The 14,812-nt window shown below is 42.3% G+C and overlaps 1 protein-coding gene across 18 annotated transcripts in view; it reads right to left on the bottom strand.

Moving 5' to 3' along the window:
• The window catches only part of FHIT (fragile histidine triad diadenosine triphosphatase), a 1,440,192-nt gene that overhangs the window by 1,374,846 nt on the left and 50,534 nt on the right, over window positions 1–14,812 (bottom strand). The gene's annotated exons all lie outside the window — the stretch shown is intronic.

Below are 14,812 nucleotides of genomic sequence, written 5' to 3'. Positions count from 1 at the left end.
CTCTGTCCTGGCCTGTTATTTCAGAGAAAATCTATGTTTGGACCATTTTTCCTGTCCTTTGGAAAATCAGCTCAGGAATAGACTCAGGTGCTACTTTGGGTACATAAAATAAATATTCTGTTTATTCTATTATATTTCTGTTCTATAATTTTATGGTTAGATGGTTGCTACTATGCATTCTGCTGCTGTAGATACCATATCTATTTTACATACTCAAACTAGCATTAGTCCATGCTCACATGAGTATTTAATGAAGAAGAACCTTGTGGCTACAAGTGTCACCAAATTGAATGCTGCTGAGGAAGAATCACTTTCTCTGAAATGTAACCATTAACAAAAAGGAAAAAGCCTGGAGTGACATGAGTCATCTCTAACGCAGCTGAATTACCATCCTGTAGAGTGAAGTAGGTGACCGCCTATGAAGTAAGACTTCAGGAGGCTTACTTTTTTCTTCCTATGAGACGAAACTCAGTATTCCACAGTTGAAGTCTGAAATGCAAATACACCTAAGTAAATTGTTCTAAAACTTCAGTCATTCACATACTCCTTTCATGATTCTTATATTATCTGTGAACAAATATTCTATCATTAATACAATATTTTTATTTTAATCAAGTCAATCTTGCCAAGCTCAATTAATTTTTTTGAAAGACAGTTTTATATCACCACTGCAAATATCCAGTATCACTTGTATACAGCCAATATCACTTGCCACAAATAGAAGGAAACCAAAAAAAAATTAATGTGGCTAACCAAAAATGTGTTCAGTCACGTACTGTGTAAAATCATGTATCACAAGAAATACTGTAATAAATTGGTTTAAATTCACAATAAAGAGTGATATCAGTGTTCTCAACACCCCTCTATCTTGTCCTCTGTTTAAAGGAGAACGGACCACCAAAAAGAGGTAGGAAGGGTACCGAGAATCTGAAGGAGCATGTGTGAAGGCTGGGTGCTTGGGGAAGGCTGGGGTGGATGTCACAAGCTATGAGAAGTAAAGAGACAAAAGAGCAGGCTGTTGCCCACTCCATAATTATTTATTTCTGGGGCTGTCCCTGCATGTGTCATAAAGGAAGTCCGTTGTACTATTTGATATGAAGGTCCTTCTACGCACCATCTCTTTTAGACATACGCATCTGAGCTCACAAATTACCCATCACAAAGAAATCACATGCTGTTAATAGGTCTCTTCATTGTGGCTGACAGTGCAGAACAAATGCCAGTCCCTGTGCTGAAACCAAATTTCTGGAATACTAACAGGAGTTCCCAGTAGGAGGAGACACATTACCTAGAGGTCACCCCCAATAACTGCTGGAGCAAACTCCTGAATTCTGCTGCTTCTTGCCACATTCACCACAAAGGGCCACATATTCTAGCTCTCCCTGGATATCCCCCTCTCTGATCAAATTCTCAATTCTCTGATCATTTTTTCATTGCTTTTTTTTTTAATTTATTTAATTTATTTATTTATTTTTGGCTGTGTAGGGTCTTCGTTGCTGGGCGCGGGCTTTCTCTAGTTGCGGCGAGCGGGGGCTACTCTCCATTGCGGTGCACGGGCTTCTCATTGCGGTGGCTTCTCTTGCTGCGGAGCACGGGCTCTAGGCACGCAGGCTTCAGTAGTTGTGGCACATGGGCTCAGTAGTTGTGGCTCACGGGCTCTAGAGCACAGGCTAAGTAGTTGTGGTGCACGGGCTTAGTTGCTCCACGGCATGTGGAATCTTCCCGGACCAGGGCTCGAACCCGTGTCCCCTGCATTGGCAGGCGGATTCTTAACCACTGCACTACCAAGGAAGCCCTTTCATTGCTTTTAACACCTCGCTCTCATTAAAACAGGTGCCCAATTTATAGAAAAATGAAGGGCATGAATCTGAATGAATCAACCATAAACGAATGAACAAGTGTATGACAACAGGTCAGCTTTGCAGAAAGGAACACCTGCATGCCTAAGGCATGTCACCAAATTACCTCAACCCTGCCCAAAGTTACCAAGGAAAAGAGCACAAATCCCATCAGGATGCCTTTTCAGAGAAGTGACAAGTTCTCCTTCCCTTGCCCTAACTGGACAAAGATCTGCTGCACTCTCGCTTTTAAAGTGCCTCCTTTTTACAAGCTGTACAATCTTGGTCAAGTTACTGAACTTCTCTGAACTTCTGTTCCCTTATCTATTAATTTCTGAAGAATAGTATCTGCCCCATGAGTTGCAGTAAAGATTAAATGAGAGAATTCAAGAAAAGTGTCTACCACGTGGATTATATCATAAGCTTAAAGATGCCGGGTACATTTTCAGACCAGACCACAATACCATGATAAATATCAATGGCATAATGGTTCCATGTTGTTACAATGTAATACCCACATGCTTTCATTCACTGTCCTGGTACCTACCCTGTTTGCCAGTAACAGAATTTTTAATGTTTACAGGGAGAACGCAGCAGGGTAGCAGCCCTATAGGCATGAAGGGGCACAGAATCATGTACCTGGAGTCCTTCGTGAATGCATCTTAACAAATATATCCTGGGTTGATGATGACCACAATTCATTCCCATTTTGAAGTTCCCTGAATTTTTCACCTCTTTTCGCTCTGAATCTCCTACTCTTCTAATACCCATAGAGTTTCCCTCATTTCAAATCAGAGGCATGAGCACCTACAGCCACAGGAGGGGGAGTTTAGGATCTAACGCCTGTAGTATTTTTCAGACAGAAAACACTCTCCCAATGCCTCTACCCAGGAGATGCTAAACTACTCTGACATCTCAGCTGTTGCCCCTCCAAGCAGATTCACACACCTCTTGGCTAACACCCCCATTAGGTAGGCATCTAATCATGTTTACAGTTATTCATTATGACTGGCTACACAAATAGTGCCTTTGGTGTCAAACCGAATGGCCCCGTAGACCCCTGGTCCAAGACAGCTGGAAGATACAGACACACATTAAATAAGACACAGGCAGGAAAATCATATCCACTTCCTGGAGATGCAGCGAGACTAAAGCCGGCCTGCTAGAGCCCTCCAGACCTCCAGGGTGGGGAGGCCCACAGCTAGCAGAGTGGGATCAAAAATCTGAGGTGCTTGGGGTTCAGAAAGCTTGCCAGCTCAGCTTCTGTGGGTGTCTGCAAGCAAGTATGCCAGAAAGAAAAACATGAACTGTTTTGCAGGGCAATTATCTTGAACCAGAAGGAGCAGTATGCCTTCTAAGTGCCAGGGCACATTCCTGAACCTCTGAGCTCATGCACACCTATAGTGACTCCATGCACCTCTCTGTGCAAGAATCTCTCCAAGAACACAAAGGAGGAAGGTGCCCTTCACCTCACCACCTGCGACCATCTGAATCTAGAATCATGGGTGGGGGATGTATTGGGAGGGGGGTGGCAAATAATGACCTGAAGAGATGACCTGCAGTCCTCAGAATCCACTATAATGAACACTCTGTGTTTAAACAAGGGGAACCTGCATTTCCTCAAAAGGCATTTAGACACAGTCACATAACCGGGAGTGAATCTAAGAAACCTAGAAAGAGCAGCATATTTCCCCACTGACACAGCTGTACTGAAAAATCAACCTATGGCTCTAAGGGAAATGAGAAAACACAACAGGTGATTTCTAGCATGGCATCCAATCTTCATTTTTGTGATCTCTCAATTCTCAGTTCAAGTATAAACAGACTTTTTTTTCCCTGAAGTAAGAAAAGGATTAAGTAGGCAGGATGCTTTCTGAGTTCTGTGTAGCATATGTTCATAAGCTATCCTTTTGTAGCATTTATGGATGCATTCTGGAGTAGGGTTAAGCCGGAGCAAAATAATTTGGCATGCTTGCATTTCCTTTATCAGGAGAAGCAAGTTCAGTCTGCAGGGGCCACCCTGACCTGAGTGGCAAAGAAGCTTCCTGGAACCCTGAGGGAGATGCTGATTATTTTCCTTACAGGGATGCTCAAGCTGAGCCACCTTCCTTGCAAAATAGTAAATGAGCTTCATGCAAATTATCCTCAGGAAAGTGGTGGCTCAGGGAACAGCAGTGATCATTATTACACAAACTTAATTTCTGACCAACTTCAACAATCACCCTGCAGTATCTGCCCTGCTACACAACCTCAGGGTCAGCATTCCGATCCAGCCCAGCCTAAAGACCACATTCAGCAGCAGATGTGTTTCCCAAATAAGAAGATGTGGCACATATATACAATGGAATATTACTCAGCCATAAAAAGAGACGAAATTGAGCTATTTGTAATGAGGTGGATAGACCTAGAGTCTGTCATACAGAGTGAAGTAAGTCAGAAAGAGAGAGACAAATACCGTATGTACATCCACTTTTATATGCTATATCCACATGAGGGAATACAGTGCAGTCCTTAATGATGATGTAGTAGAAGAATTTTTAATGTTCACAATACAACATTAAGTGAAAAAAGCAGTATGTACAATTTTTCTAAAGACATATCTATATACATTTGTGGGAAAGAAATACCCACAAATGCCATAGGTGGTCACTTCCAGGTAGAAGGGTTATGAGTAATTTCTATTTTCTTCTCTTTTGCTGATCTGTTTCCCAAATATTCTTTTTTCTTTTTAATAAATTTATTTATTTATTTATATTGTATTTTTGGCTGTCTTGGGTCTTCATTGCTGCGCATGGGCTTTCTCTAGTTGTGGCAAGCAGGGGCTACTCTTCATTGCGGTGCGCGGGCTTCTCATTGTACTGGCTTCTCTTGTTGTGGAGCAGGGGCTCTAGGCACATGGGCTTCAGTAGTTGTGGCATGCGGGCTCAGTAGTTGTGGCTCACGGGCTCTAGAGCACAGGCTCAGTAGTTGTGGCACACGGGCTTAGTTGCTCTGCGGCATGTGGGATCTTCCCGGACCAGGGCTCGAACCCATGTCCCCTGCACTGGCAGGCAGATTCTTAACCACTGCGCCACCAGGGAAGTCCCCCCAAATATTCTAAAATGTAAATGTATTACCTTTGTAATACAAATAAAGTAATTATAAAGTGATTTAAAGATATACTGATAGATTGGTGAGAGTGACATCACCAAGATGGCAACATAGGTTGTTCCTGACTTTGCTCCCCTTTACAAGAAGAACTAACAACTATTCAAGAAGACAACAAGACACCATTGAGAGAATCCTAGAACATGGGGGTGAGGCCAAAGCACCCCTGTGTACTACAGAGACCAACAAAGACCACATTGGAAGGTAAGGGAAGTGGCTGCACATTGACCACATTGCCCCTCCCCAGGCTAGCATAGCACCACGTGGAGAGGTCTCCCCTGAGTCTCTAGTTCCTCCAGTGGGAAGGAGAACACAGTGGATAAAACCAGCACCCCTAGTATTGTGGGTCACTTTACAGGAGCCCCTACTCTAATCTCACACCACAGAGACTGTAGGGGAATCTTCGGGGCTCAACCACTGGGAACCTGACTGTGATGGAGATGAGGGAGGAGCTTCTAACAACCAGCACAGGGATCTTTGCAGACTAAGTTCATACCTGCAGTGCCCAAGTAGTAATCCCAGAGGCTCTGCCCATGTGCAGAACCAAGCAGAGGGCACACTCTGACCAGGGAACCCAACAGAGTACAGATCTGCCTGATCCTCAAAGGAGGAATTATGCCAGCCCTAAAGCCCAGTTTGCCCACACCCAGGCAAGGAGCTGAATCACAGCCCAACCCACTGTGGAGAGCATCTTATGGTCCCATTTGACCAGAAGGGCTAGAGAAAACTCCTGGAAGCTGAGCAGCCCAGCTGTGCTCAAGCCAAGAGGCAGGCAAGGAGAGCTGATTGCCCCCAGAGCAAAGCTACTACCAGGTATGGAGCACCACCATGCTATGCACAAGCAGGAGGAATAACTCACAGCCAAGGCTGAGGGTAGCTCACTGCCCCCCCACACACACCAATGAGCTGGTTTGGGAAACTGAGAGGAGCCTGAAGTGACCCCCTCCCCCTCCAAACCAGGCAAGGGATCTTGCCCATTATGGAGCATGTTATTCTGCTACATCTGACCAGAAGGGTTGGAGATAACTCTTGGAAGCTATGTGGCCCAGCAGCACTTGAGCCAAGAGGTAGGTAAAGCAAATAGTTTGCAAAGCAAAGCCAGTGACCCTGTTCAGTCAGGGAACTTGGGGTGCAGGTTGGCTTGAGTTAAGATAACAAAGATCTCTAGCAGCTTTAGAGCTGCTTCTCCCACTGCACCCAGGCAGGAAATCTAATTCATAGCCCCGCTCATTGCTGAATATAACCATCAGTCTGTTCATCCAGGTAATATACCCAGAACACATGGGAAGATGCATAGCCCATTCAGTAGTCCTATGCATACTGGTGTTTACACAGAGAGCACAGCCCGTGGCACTCCCCATCTGCAGAGCAAAATCTGTGGCTTCACCTGACCAGGGATACATTTCACACTCTGGACTGATTCAGGTCCCCAAACAATGAGCTGTACAGGCCCTGTGTCCTGCTACCCTGCCAAGGCAAGGAAGCTAATTCGTAGCCCCATCTACTACTAAATATCAGTCCCAACCATGTAGTAAGCCTGACCAGTGAATCCAGACAACAGTGGAGACAATCCGATAGCCTCACTTGGGTAAGGAACCAAGCCAGCAGTCCTATCCAGCTGTTCTCAGCCAGTTATTCTCAGCCCATCCCCATCCTCAGAACTCAAACAGTTGCATTGTCCAAAAACAGACCATAACAGCAGGTCCCACCTGCCCAAGGACATCACTAACAGACACACTCAGAAACCCAAACTGAGCTGACTGGTGAAAAACTGTCTGTACCAAAGCAAGCCTGTAAAGTCCAGAAGAGGAGCCCTATTACTCAAATGAGCAGATACCAATGTAATGAATTAAGGATCATGAAAAAGTAAGTAAATATGACACCACCAAAGGAAACTAATAAAGCTCCAATAACTGATCCTAGAGAAATGGAGATGTATAAACTGTCAAAGAATTCAGAATAATCCCCTTAAGGATATTTAGTGAACTACAAGAAAACACAGACAACTAAATGAAATTACACAAGCAATGCATGAACAAAACTATTTAACTATTAAAAAAACAACAACATCAACCAGAAATCCTAAAGTTAGAAAATACAAACACTGAACCAAAGAAATAAATAGAGTTTCAAAAGTAGACTCAACCATGCAGAAGAAATAATCAGTGACCTGGAAGATAGGACACTGGAAATTACCCATTCAGAGGAGCAAAAAGTAAAAAGAATAAAAAACAGTAAAGGAAGCCTACTGGAATTACGGGACACAATGAAAAGAAATAATATTCACAGTATTCCAGAAAGAGAAGAGAAAGAGAAAGGGACACAAAGTATATTTAAAGCAATAATGGCTGAAAACTTCTGGAACCTGAGGAGAGAAATAGACATCCAGATCCAGAGGCCCAAAGGATTCCAAAAAAGTTGAACCCAAATAGGGCTATACTAAGACACATTACAATTAAATTATCAAAAGTCAAAGACAACGAAAACAATTTAAGAACAGCAAGAGAAAAGAGAGAAGTTACATACGAAGGAATTCCCAAAAGACTACAGGCAGATTTATCAACAGAAATTTTTAGGCCAGGAAAAAATGGGATCACAAAATCAAAATTCTGAAAGAAAATAACTGTCAACAAAGAATTCTATACCCAGTGATGCTGTCCTTCAGAAACAAGGGAGAGATAAAGACATTTCCTAACAAACAAAAGCTAAGGGAATTCATTACCACCAGGCCTGCCGTACAAGAAATGCTAAAGGGAGGTCTTTGAGTGGAAGTAAAAGAATGCTAATTAACATCATAAAAACAAAAAAGGTAGTACAAATCTCACTGGTAATGATAAATACACAGTCACAGTTAGATTCTGCAATATGGTAATAGTGGTGCATCACTCACTTAAAACTCTAATTAAAAAAATTTTTTTTAATAAATTTACTTATTTATTTGTTTATTTTTGGCTGTGTTGTGTCTTTGTTGCTGTACGTGGGCTTCCTCTAGTTGTGGCGAGCAGGGGCTACTCTTCATTGCAGTGTGCAGGCTTCTCACTGCGGTGGCTTCTCTTGTTGCGGAGCACAAGCTCTAGGCACGTGCTCTTCAGCAGTTGTGGCATGCAGGCTCAACAGTTGTGGCTCGTGGGCTCTAGAGCGCAGGCTCAGTAGTTGTGGTGCACGGGCTTAGCTGCTACGCAGTATGTGGGATCTTCCTGGACCAGGGATTGAACCCAGGCCCCCTGAATTGGCAGGCGGATTCTTAACCACTGCCCCACCAGGGAACTCCCTAAAGTTTTGTGTGTTTTTTAAGCAGTAAAAATAACCACAAGCACAATAATCTGGTATTAGTTATACAATATATAAAATGTGGACAGGAAGAAAAGTAAAAGTGTAAAGTTTATGAATTCTACTGAAATTAAGTTGTTATAGGTTTAAAATAGGGTGTTATAAGTTTAAGATATTTTACATAAGCCTCATGGTAGCCACAAGGGAAAATCCCGTAGTAATTACACAAAGGAACACAATAAAGAAGTTAAAGCATACTGATACCAAAAGACATCAAATGATAAAAAGGCATCAGGATAAGAAACAACCGGAAAACAATGAACAAAATGGCAATAGTAAGTCCTTACCTATCAATAATAACTTTAAACATAAATAAATTAAATTCTCCAATTAAAAGACACAGAATGGCTGAATGGATAAAAAACAAGATCTAACAATATACTGCCTTCCAAAGATTCACTTCAGCCTTAACAATATACATAGACTAAGGGTGAAAAAACATTTCAAGCAAATGGTAACCCTAAAAAAAGCAGAGATAGTTATACAGCTGTCCCTCAGTATACACAGGGAATTGGTCCCAGGAACCCCCCAAGGATACCAAAATCCATGGACACTCAAGTCCCTTATATAAAATGGCACAGTATTTTCATATTACTACACACATCCTCGTATATACTTTAACTCATCTCTAGATTACTTAAAACACCTAATACAATGTAAATGCTATGTTAAATAGTTGTAAACACAATTACATAAGCGGTTGCTGCCACACAGTAAATTTCTTCCTGATTTCAAGCTATACTATACAGCTATAGTCATCAAAACAGTTTGATATTGGCATAAAAACAGACAAATAGGGCTTCCCTGGTGGTGCAGTGGTTGAGAGTCCGCCTGTTGAGCCAGGGGACACGGGTTCGTGCCCCGGTCCGGGAGGATTCCACATGCCGTGGAGCGGCTGGGCCTGTGGGCCTTGGCCGCTGAGCCTGCGCGTCCGGAGCCTGTGCTCCACAACGGGAGAGGCCACAGCAGTGAGAGGCCCACGTACCACAAAAAAAAAAAAAAAAACACAGACAAATAGACCAATGGAGCAGAATTGAGAGCCCAAACTCAAGCATATATGGAAAACTAATATTTGACAAGGGAGCCAAAGATACTCAATGGAAAAAAGACAGTCTCTTCAATAAATGGTGCCAGGACAATTGGATATTCACATGTAAAAGAATGAAACTGGACCCATATCTCACACCATCCACAAAAATTAACTCAAAATGGATTAAAGACTTAAATATAAAACCTGAAACCATGAAACTGCTAGAAGAAAACACAGGAACAAAGCTCCTTGACATGAGTTGTATTCATGATTTTTTTAGATATGAAACCTAAAGCATAAGCAACAAAATCAAAAATAAACAAGTGGGAATAAATCACACAAAAAACTTTCTGCACAGCAAAAGAAACCATGAATAAAGTGAAAAGATAAACCTATCGAATGGGAAAAATATTTGCAAACCATGTATCTGATAAGGTTTAATATCCAAAATATATAAAGAACTCATATAATTCAATAGCAAAATTCAAATAACCCAATTAAAAAATGGGCAAAGGACCTGAACAGACATTTCTCCAAAGAAGATATACAAAAGGTCAACAGGTACATGAAAAGATGCTCAACATTACTATCATTAGGGAAATGCAAATTAAAACCATGAGACATCACCTCATGCCTGTTAGACTGGCCATTACCAAAGAGATGAGCGACAACAAATGCTGACATGGATTAGGAAAAAAGGGTACCCTTCTGTACTATTGGTAGGATTATAAATTGGTATAGCCATTATAGAAAACAGTATGGAAGAGCCTCAAAAAAAATAAATAAAATAATGAGCTACCATATGATGCAGTAATTACACTTCTGGGAATATATCCAAAGGAAACAAAAACACTAACTTGAAAAGCTATCTGCACCCCCATTTTCACAGCAGCATTATTTACAATACCCAAGAAATGGTAATAACCTAAGCGTCCATCCATGTATATATGGTATATATATATATATATACAATGAAATATTATTCAACCACAAAAAAGAAGAAATCCTACCATTTGTGGCACCATGGATGGACCTTGAAGGCATTATGCTAATGAAATAAGTCAGAGAGAGAAAGACAAATGTTCTATGATTTCACTTATATGTGGGATCTTACAAAATAAAATAATACTCATAGAAAAAGAGATCAGACTTCTCATTATCGGAGATGGAGGGTGGGGGGGAGGAGTTGGAGGAAGGCAGTCAAAAGGTACAAACTTCCAGTTATAAATTAGTACTAGAGATGAAACGTACAACATAACTACAGCTAACACTGCTGCATGATATATAGTAAAATTAAGAGAGTAAACCTTAAAAGTTCTCATCACAAGGAGATTTTTTTTCCTTTTTTCCTTTTTTTTCTTTTTATTGTGTCTATATGAGAAGATGAGGGTTAGCTGAACCTATTGTGGTAATCATTTCAAAGTATATGTAAATCAAACCATCATGCTGTACACTTTAAAGTTATCAGTGATGTCAATTATTTCTCAATAAAACTGGAGGAAAAAAAGATACAGACTGGCATTTTAAAAAGTATTTTTCATCCTCAAAACAAAGAAGCATTCCCATTAAAGCATTCCCAATATAAATGACCTGCGCCATTGAGAAAGAACTACCATATATCACAGGTTCAACTTTGTTATTATAACCACTGCTAATTACTTCTTCTTAAGTATGTGCTGTATGCAGTACCCTGCAGTAGGCATCAGTAGTCAACTAAATAACTCAGGTAGTAACTAAGTTACTTACATCACTGGGACTCTACCAGTGTTACTAATGTTGGAGAATCTAAAGACCAGCATTTCGGGGACTTCCCTGCTGGTCCAGTGGCTAAGGCTCTGCGCTCCCAATGCAGGGGGCCTGGGTTCGATCCCTGGTCAGGAAACTAGATCCCACATGCCACAACTAAGAGTTCACATGCTGCAATAAAGATCCCACATGCTGTGACTAAAAAGATCCCTCATGCTGCAACTGAAGATCTCCCATGCCGCAACTGAACCTACATACCACAACTAAGAACCGGTGCAGCCAAATAAATAAATAAATCTTTTAAAATAATAATAATAAAAATAAATAAAAAGCAGCATTTAACAGGGGTGTTAATCCATTCGCCTGCTCTATATTCCACCTTCTCAGAAAATCTCTCCCAATCCTGCTGAATAGAATTAAGTAGAATTAAGTAGGCAGCCAGCCAAGTGGACCTTGTGCCTGGGACACAGAGGACTCCAACAAAGGTGGGCACCTGACCTACAGCAAGTCACTTAGATATTTTCCCCCAGGAAAGAGGGATTGGAATGTAGTAATTCCTGTTAGTCTCTATCAACCTCCTGAATGGGGCAGAGAGAGCTGCAGAGGCAGTCAGGGTGGATGGGGCAATGCAGACCAGAGCAGCCAGTATGCCGGGGAAGCAGAGGAGAGGCTATGCAGCTCCCAAGACAGGCACTGTGCTTTAGGATAGACACATTCGGCTTCCCTGGTGGCGCAGTGGTTGAGCGTCCCCCTGCCGATGCAGGGGACACGGGCTCATGCCCCGGTCTGGGAAGATCCCACATGCCGCGGAGCGGCTGGGCCCGTGAGCCATGGCCGCTGAGCCTGCGCATCCGGAGCCTGTGCTCCGCAATGGGAGAGGCCACAACAGTGAGAGGCCTGCGTACCACAATTAAAAAAAAAAAAAAAAGGATAGACACACTGAGAGACAGTGTGGAGCAGACACGTTTATCCATTTACCTGTCCTGCTCCTGTTAGCTCTTGAGGCTCAACCATTTCCTGGTCCAGTGCCTCAAGAAGCTCTCGGTCCTGCCTGCCCTCAAACTAGTAAGCTGTCCTGTGGTCTTATAGGAAGTGTCACATCTTTTGTTGTTTTTGTTGCTGTTTGTTTTGCTTCTTGAAAACAAATGAATCCCAAGACACAGTTACAAGGATCAAAACTATAATCCCTCTTTCCCCACTCTGTATGGCTGATTGTCCCCCTCCCCCTTGTAATTCCTTCAGATCTCAGCTAAAATGTCATTAACTCAAAGAAGCCCTCCCAGACCACTCCACAGGAGGAGGTTTGCTCTGCTTTGCCTCCTGTTGTTTCCTGTATAGGACTTAACGTAACTTTTAATAATGCATGCATTGTTTAATAGTTATGCTCTGTCTCCCTCCCTAGACTGTAAAATCATCAGCAGGGCTCATGTTTCTTGCACCTCATACAGCACGTTCCTGGCACACCACAGGAAGTCAGTGGCATTGAATACATAGGTTAGTCTCGTATATGAGTACATATTCATTCATTTGCACCAAGGCTTAAAATTTGCAAAACTTGTTCCTTTCTCAACAAGGCACTAAAGAAGGACATTAGGTATACATGCAAAGACACAGCTGAGGGCCTTTCGAACAGCCATCCCCTCTGCTGCCTTACAAGTAAAACCCCAATTTTATTGGAGTATCTTACCTCCACAAACCCAAGAGCCTAGGGAAGGTGAGATTATCCCAGCTCAGGGGTAAATCCTGATTAGTTTAAACCAGAGAATGGGTTACACTTGCTCAGATATCCACCCCTTTAGCCCCTAGGGCAGCCAGGTCAGCCAGATCGCCCACCCACACCCTCAAAACACACACACACACACACACACACACCAACCACCTCCAGCTGTGAGCAGCCTCTTCTGTTTACTTAATGTTCTGACCAGATGTTATCATTTTCTATGTGTACCATGACAAGAACAAACTTAAATTGGAAAGCATCAAGGTAATCCCATCCCGTGTGCCACTGTCTGACTTAGGAAGGAATATGTAGCTACAATCAGCCAAATGCAACCCAAGGAGAAGCCTGCTGGAGAGGTTACAGGAAAGGCCCCTTGCATTTAAAAAGGGACACACAAGAATAGACAGTCTCTTATACCAACGGATGCTACTTATGTGCAGATGACCCCCCAAATGAAGCAGGCATCTTAGGACCAAAAGAGCAGCCAGTCGGAGGACCAAGTCAGCACACTGAAGGTGGCAGAGAAAAAAGAACAAGAAATGAAGACTCTAATGACATTGCTGAGTCACTGAATTAACAAAACCTGGAACTACCTCCCTCAGGATGTTTAGTTCCTTGAGACAGCTCATTTTCTTTATTCTGATGGGTTTTACTTTGTGTTCAAATGTAAGTTAGTAGAGAAATTCACAAAGTAATTGCCAATGCTTAGCAACCTGTCAACAGCCTAGTGCTCAAAATCATCTCCCTGCTGCACAGTGACAACCATCAAAGGCACCCAGGTGGGTCCCCAGTTGCTTGGCACCAGGAAAAAGTGGATTAAGGTTGGATTCCAGACATTCAGAGCCAGGGTTCCATAATGTCTTTCCATCGATCATGACATCCATGGGGCTCAGCAGGTAGACATGGAGAGGGTAGGAAGCTTCTTTTTTAAATTCCCTTATCATCTATTCCCATTTTGAGTAGATTTTTGATTATTGGCAGCAAAAACTATCTTCACTGATAAATCTATCTTCACATAATTAGCAGCAAATTAATGTGACCTCCTTTGAGCAAAAGACTCAGGAAAAAATGGTATAGAGATTCATAATTCTGCCCATACTCCTCCAAACCTTCAGATGATGGGTCTTAAGTGAATTTTTCCCAAAAAGGAAGACAACTGAGATGCCAGGAAAAGTACTGACCATGTGATCATCTGACACACTCTCTCCATCATGAGAGTCATAAAGCACCTCACAAATTCTGATGCATCTCCTTGTCTCACCAGCGAATTTGGGGCAGCATAATTTAAAGATATCAATTGGTATGTTTTGTTAGTCCTCCTGTGTATGTTTTTCCCTTTCCTATCTCAAGAACGTCAACATTCCCTTTATCTTAGGGGCATGTCCAAAAGCAGAAAGCACTAGAAGTAATCTCTAACCCTCAAAATCCAACCCCCACTAAAGATTTTTCTTTCAAAAGCCTAAACTCATGGTGCTAGACACCAGCATTTCTGGACAGGGATACACACAAATTTCGATTGTTCTGTTCCATTTAAACTGTTCTGTTTCCTTTGATCTTGTTTACCTAAAATTGTGCTTTCCCACTATTGGGGAGAGGCTAGAGGTTTTCCAGTTCCTTAAAGTAGTGGAGGTGGGTAGCCTGTTTCTTAACAGAAACTCTAGGGAAGTGATAGGACTTTTGACGGGAATTGTGAGAGGATGCTGGGAAAATAAATATTTGGGCCCTGAAGCCACAGTAAAAGATCTTGTGTCTATGTCCTTTGCATAGACACAGCAGGGTCACCTAATACTGCATGGACAAGGAGCTTTCCAGGGTGACCAGCGTGGACTAAGAATCAGAAGGCCTTTTCCTGAATGTTCTGTGCTAGGCAAGACCTGCAGCACTTCTGCATCAATGACACTAAGTGAGCAGAAACCCTAAACATCACTGAAATAGCACTTCCAAAATTTAGAGGTAAAAAAAAATGTAACCAAGTATGCATGCATGTGTGATTAAAATTCA

The sequence above is a fragment of the Lagenorhynchus albirostris genome, chromosome 10, assembly GCF_949774975.1.
Source record: "Lagenorhynchus albirostris chromosome 10, mLagAlb1.1, whole genome shotgun sequence".
NCBI lineage: Eukaryota > Metazoa > Chordata > Mammalia > Artiodactyla > Delphinidae > Lagenorhynchus > Lagenorhynchus albirostris.
This window is presented reverse-complemented; position numbering and strand designations above follow the sequence as displayed.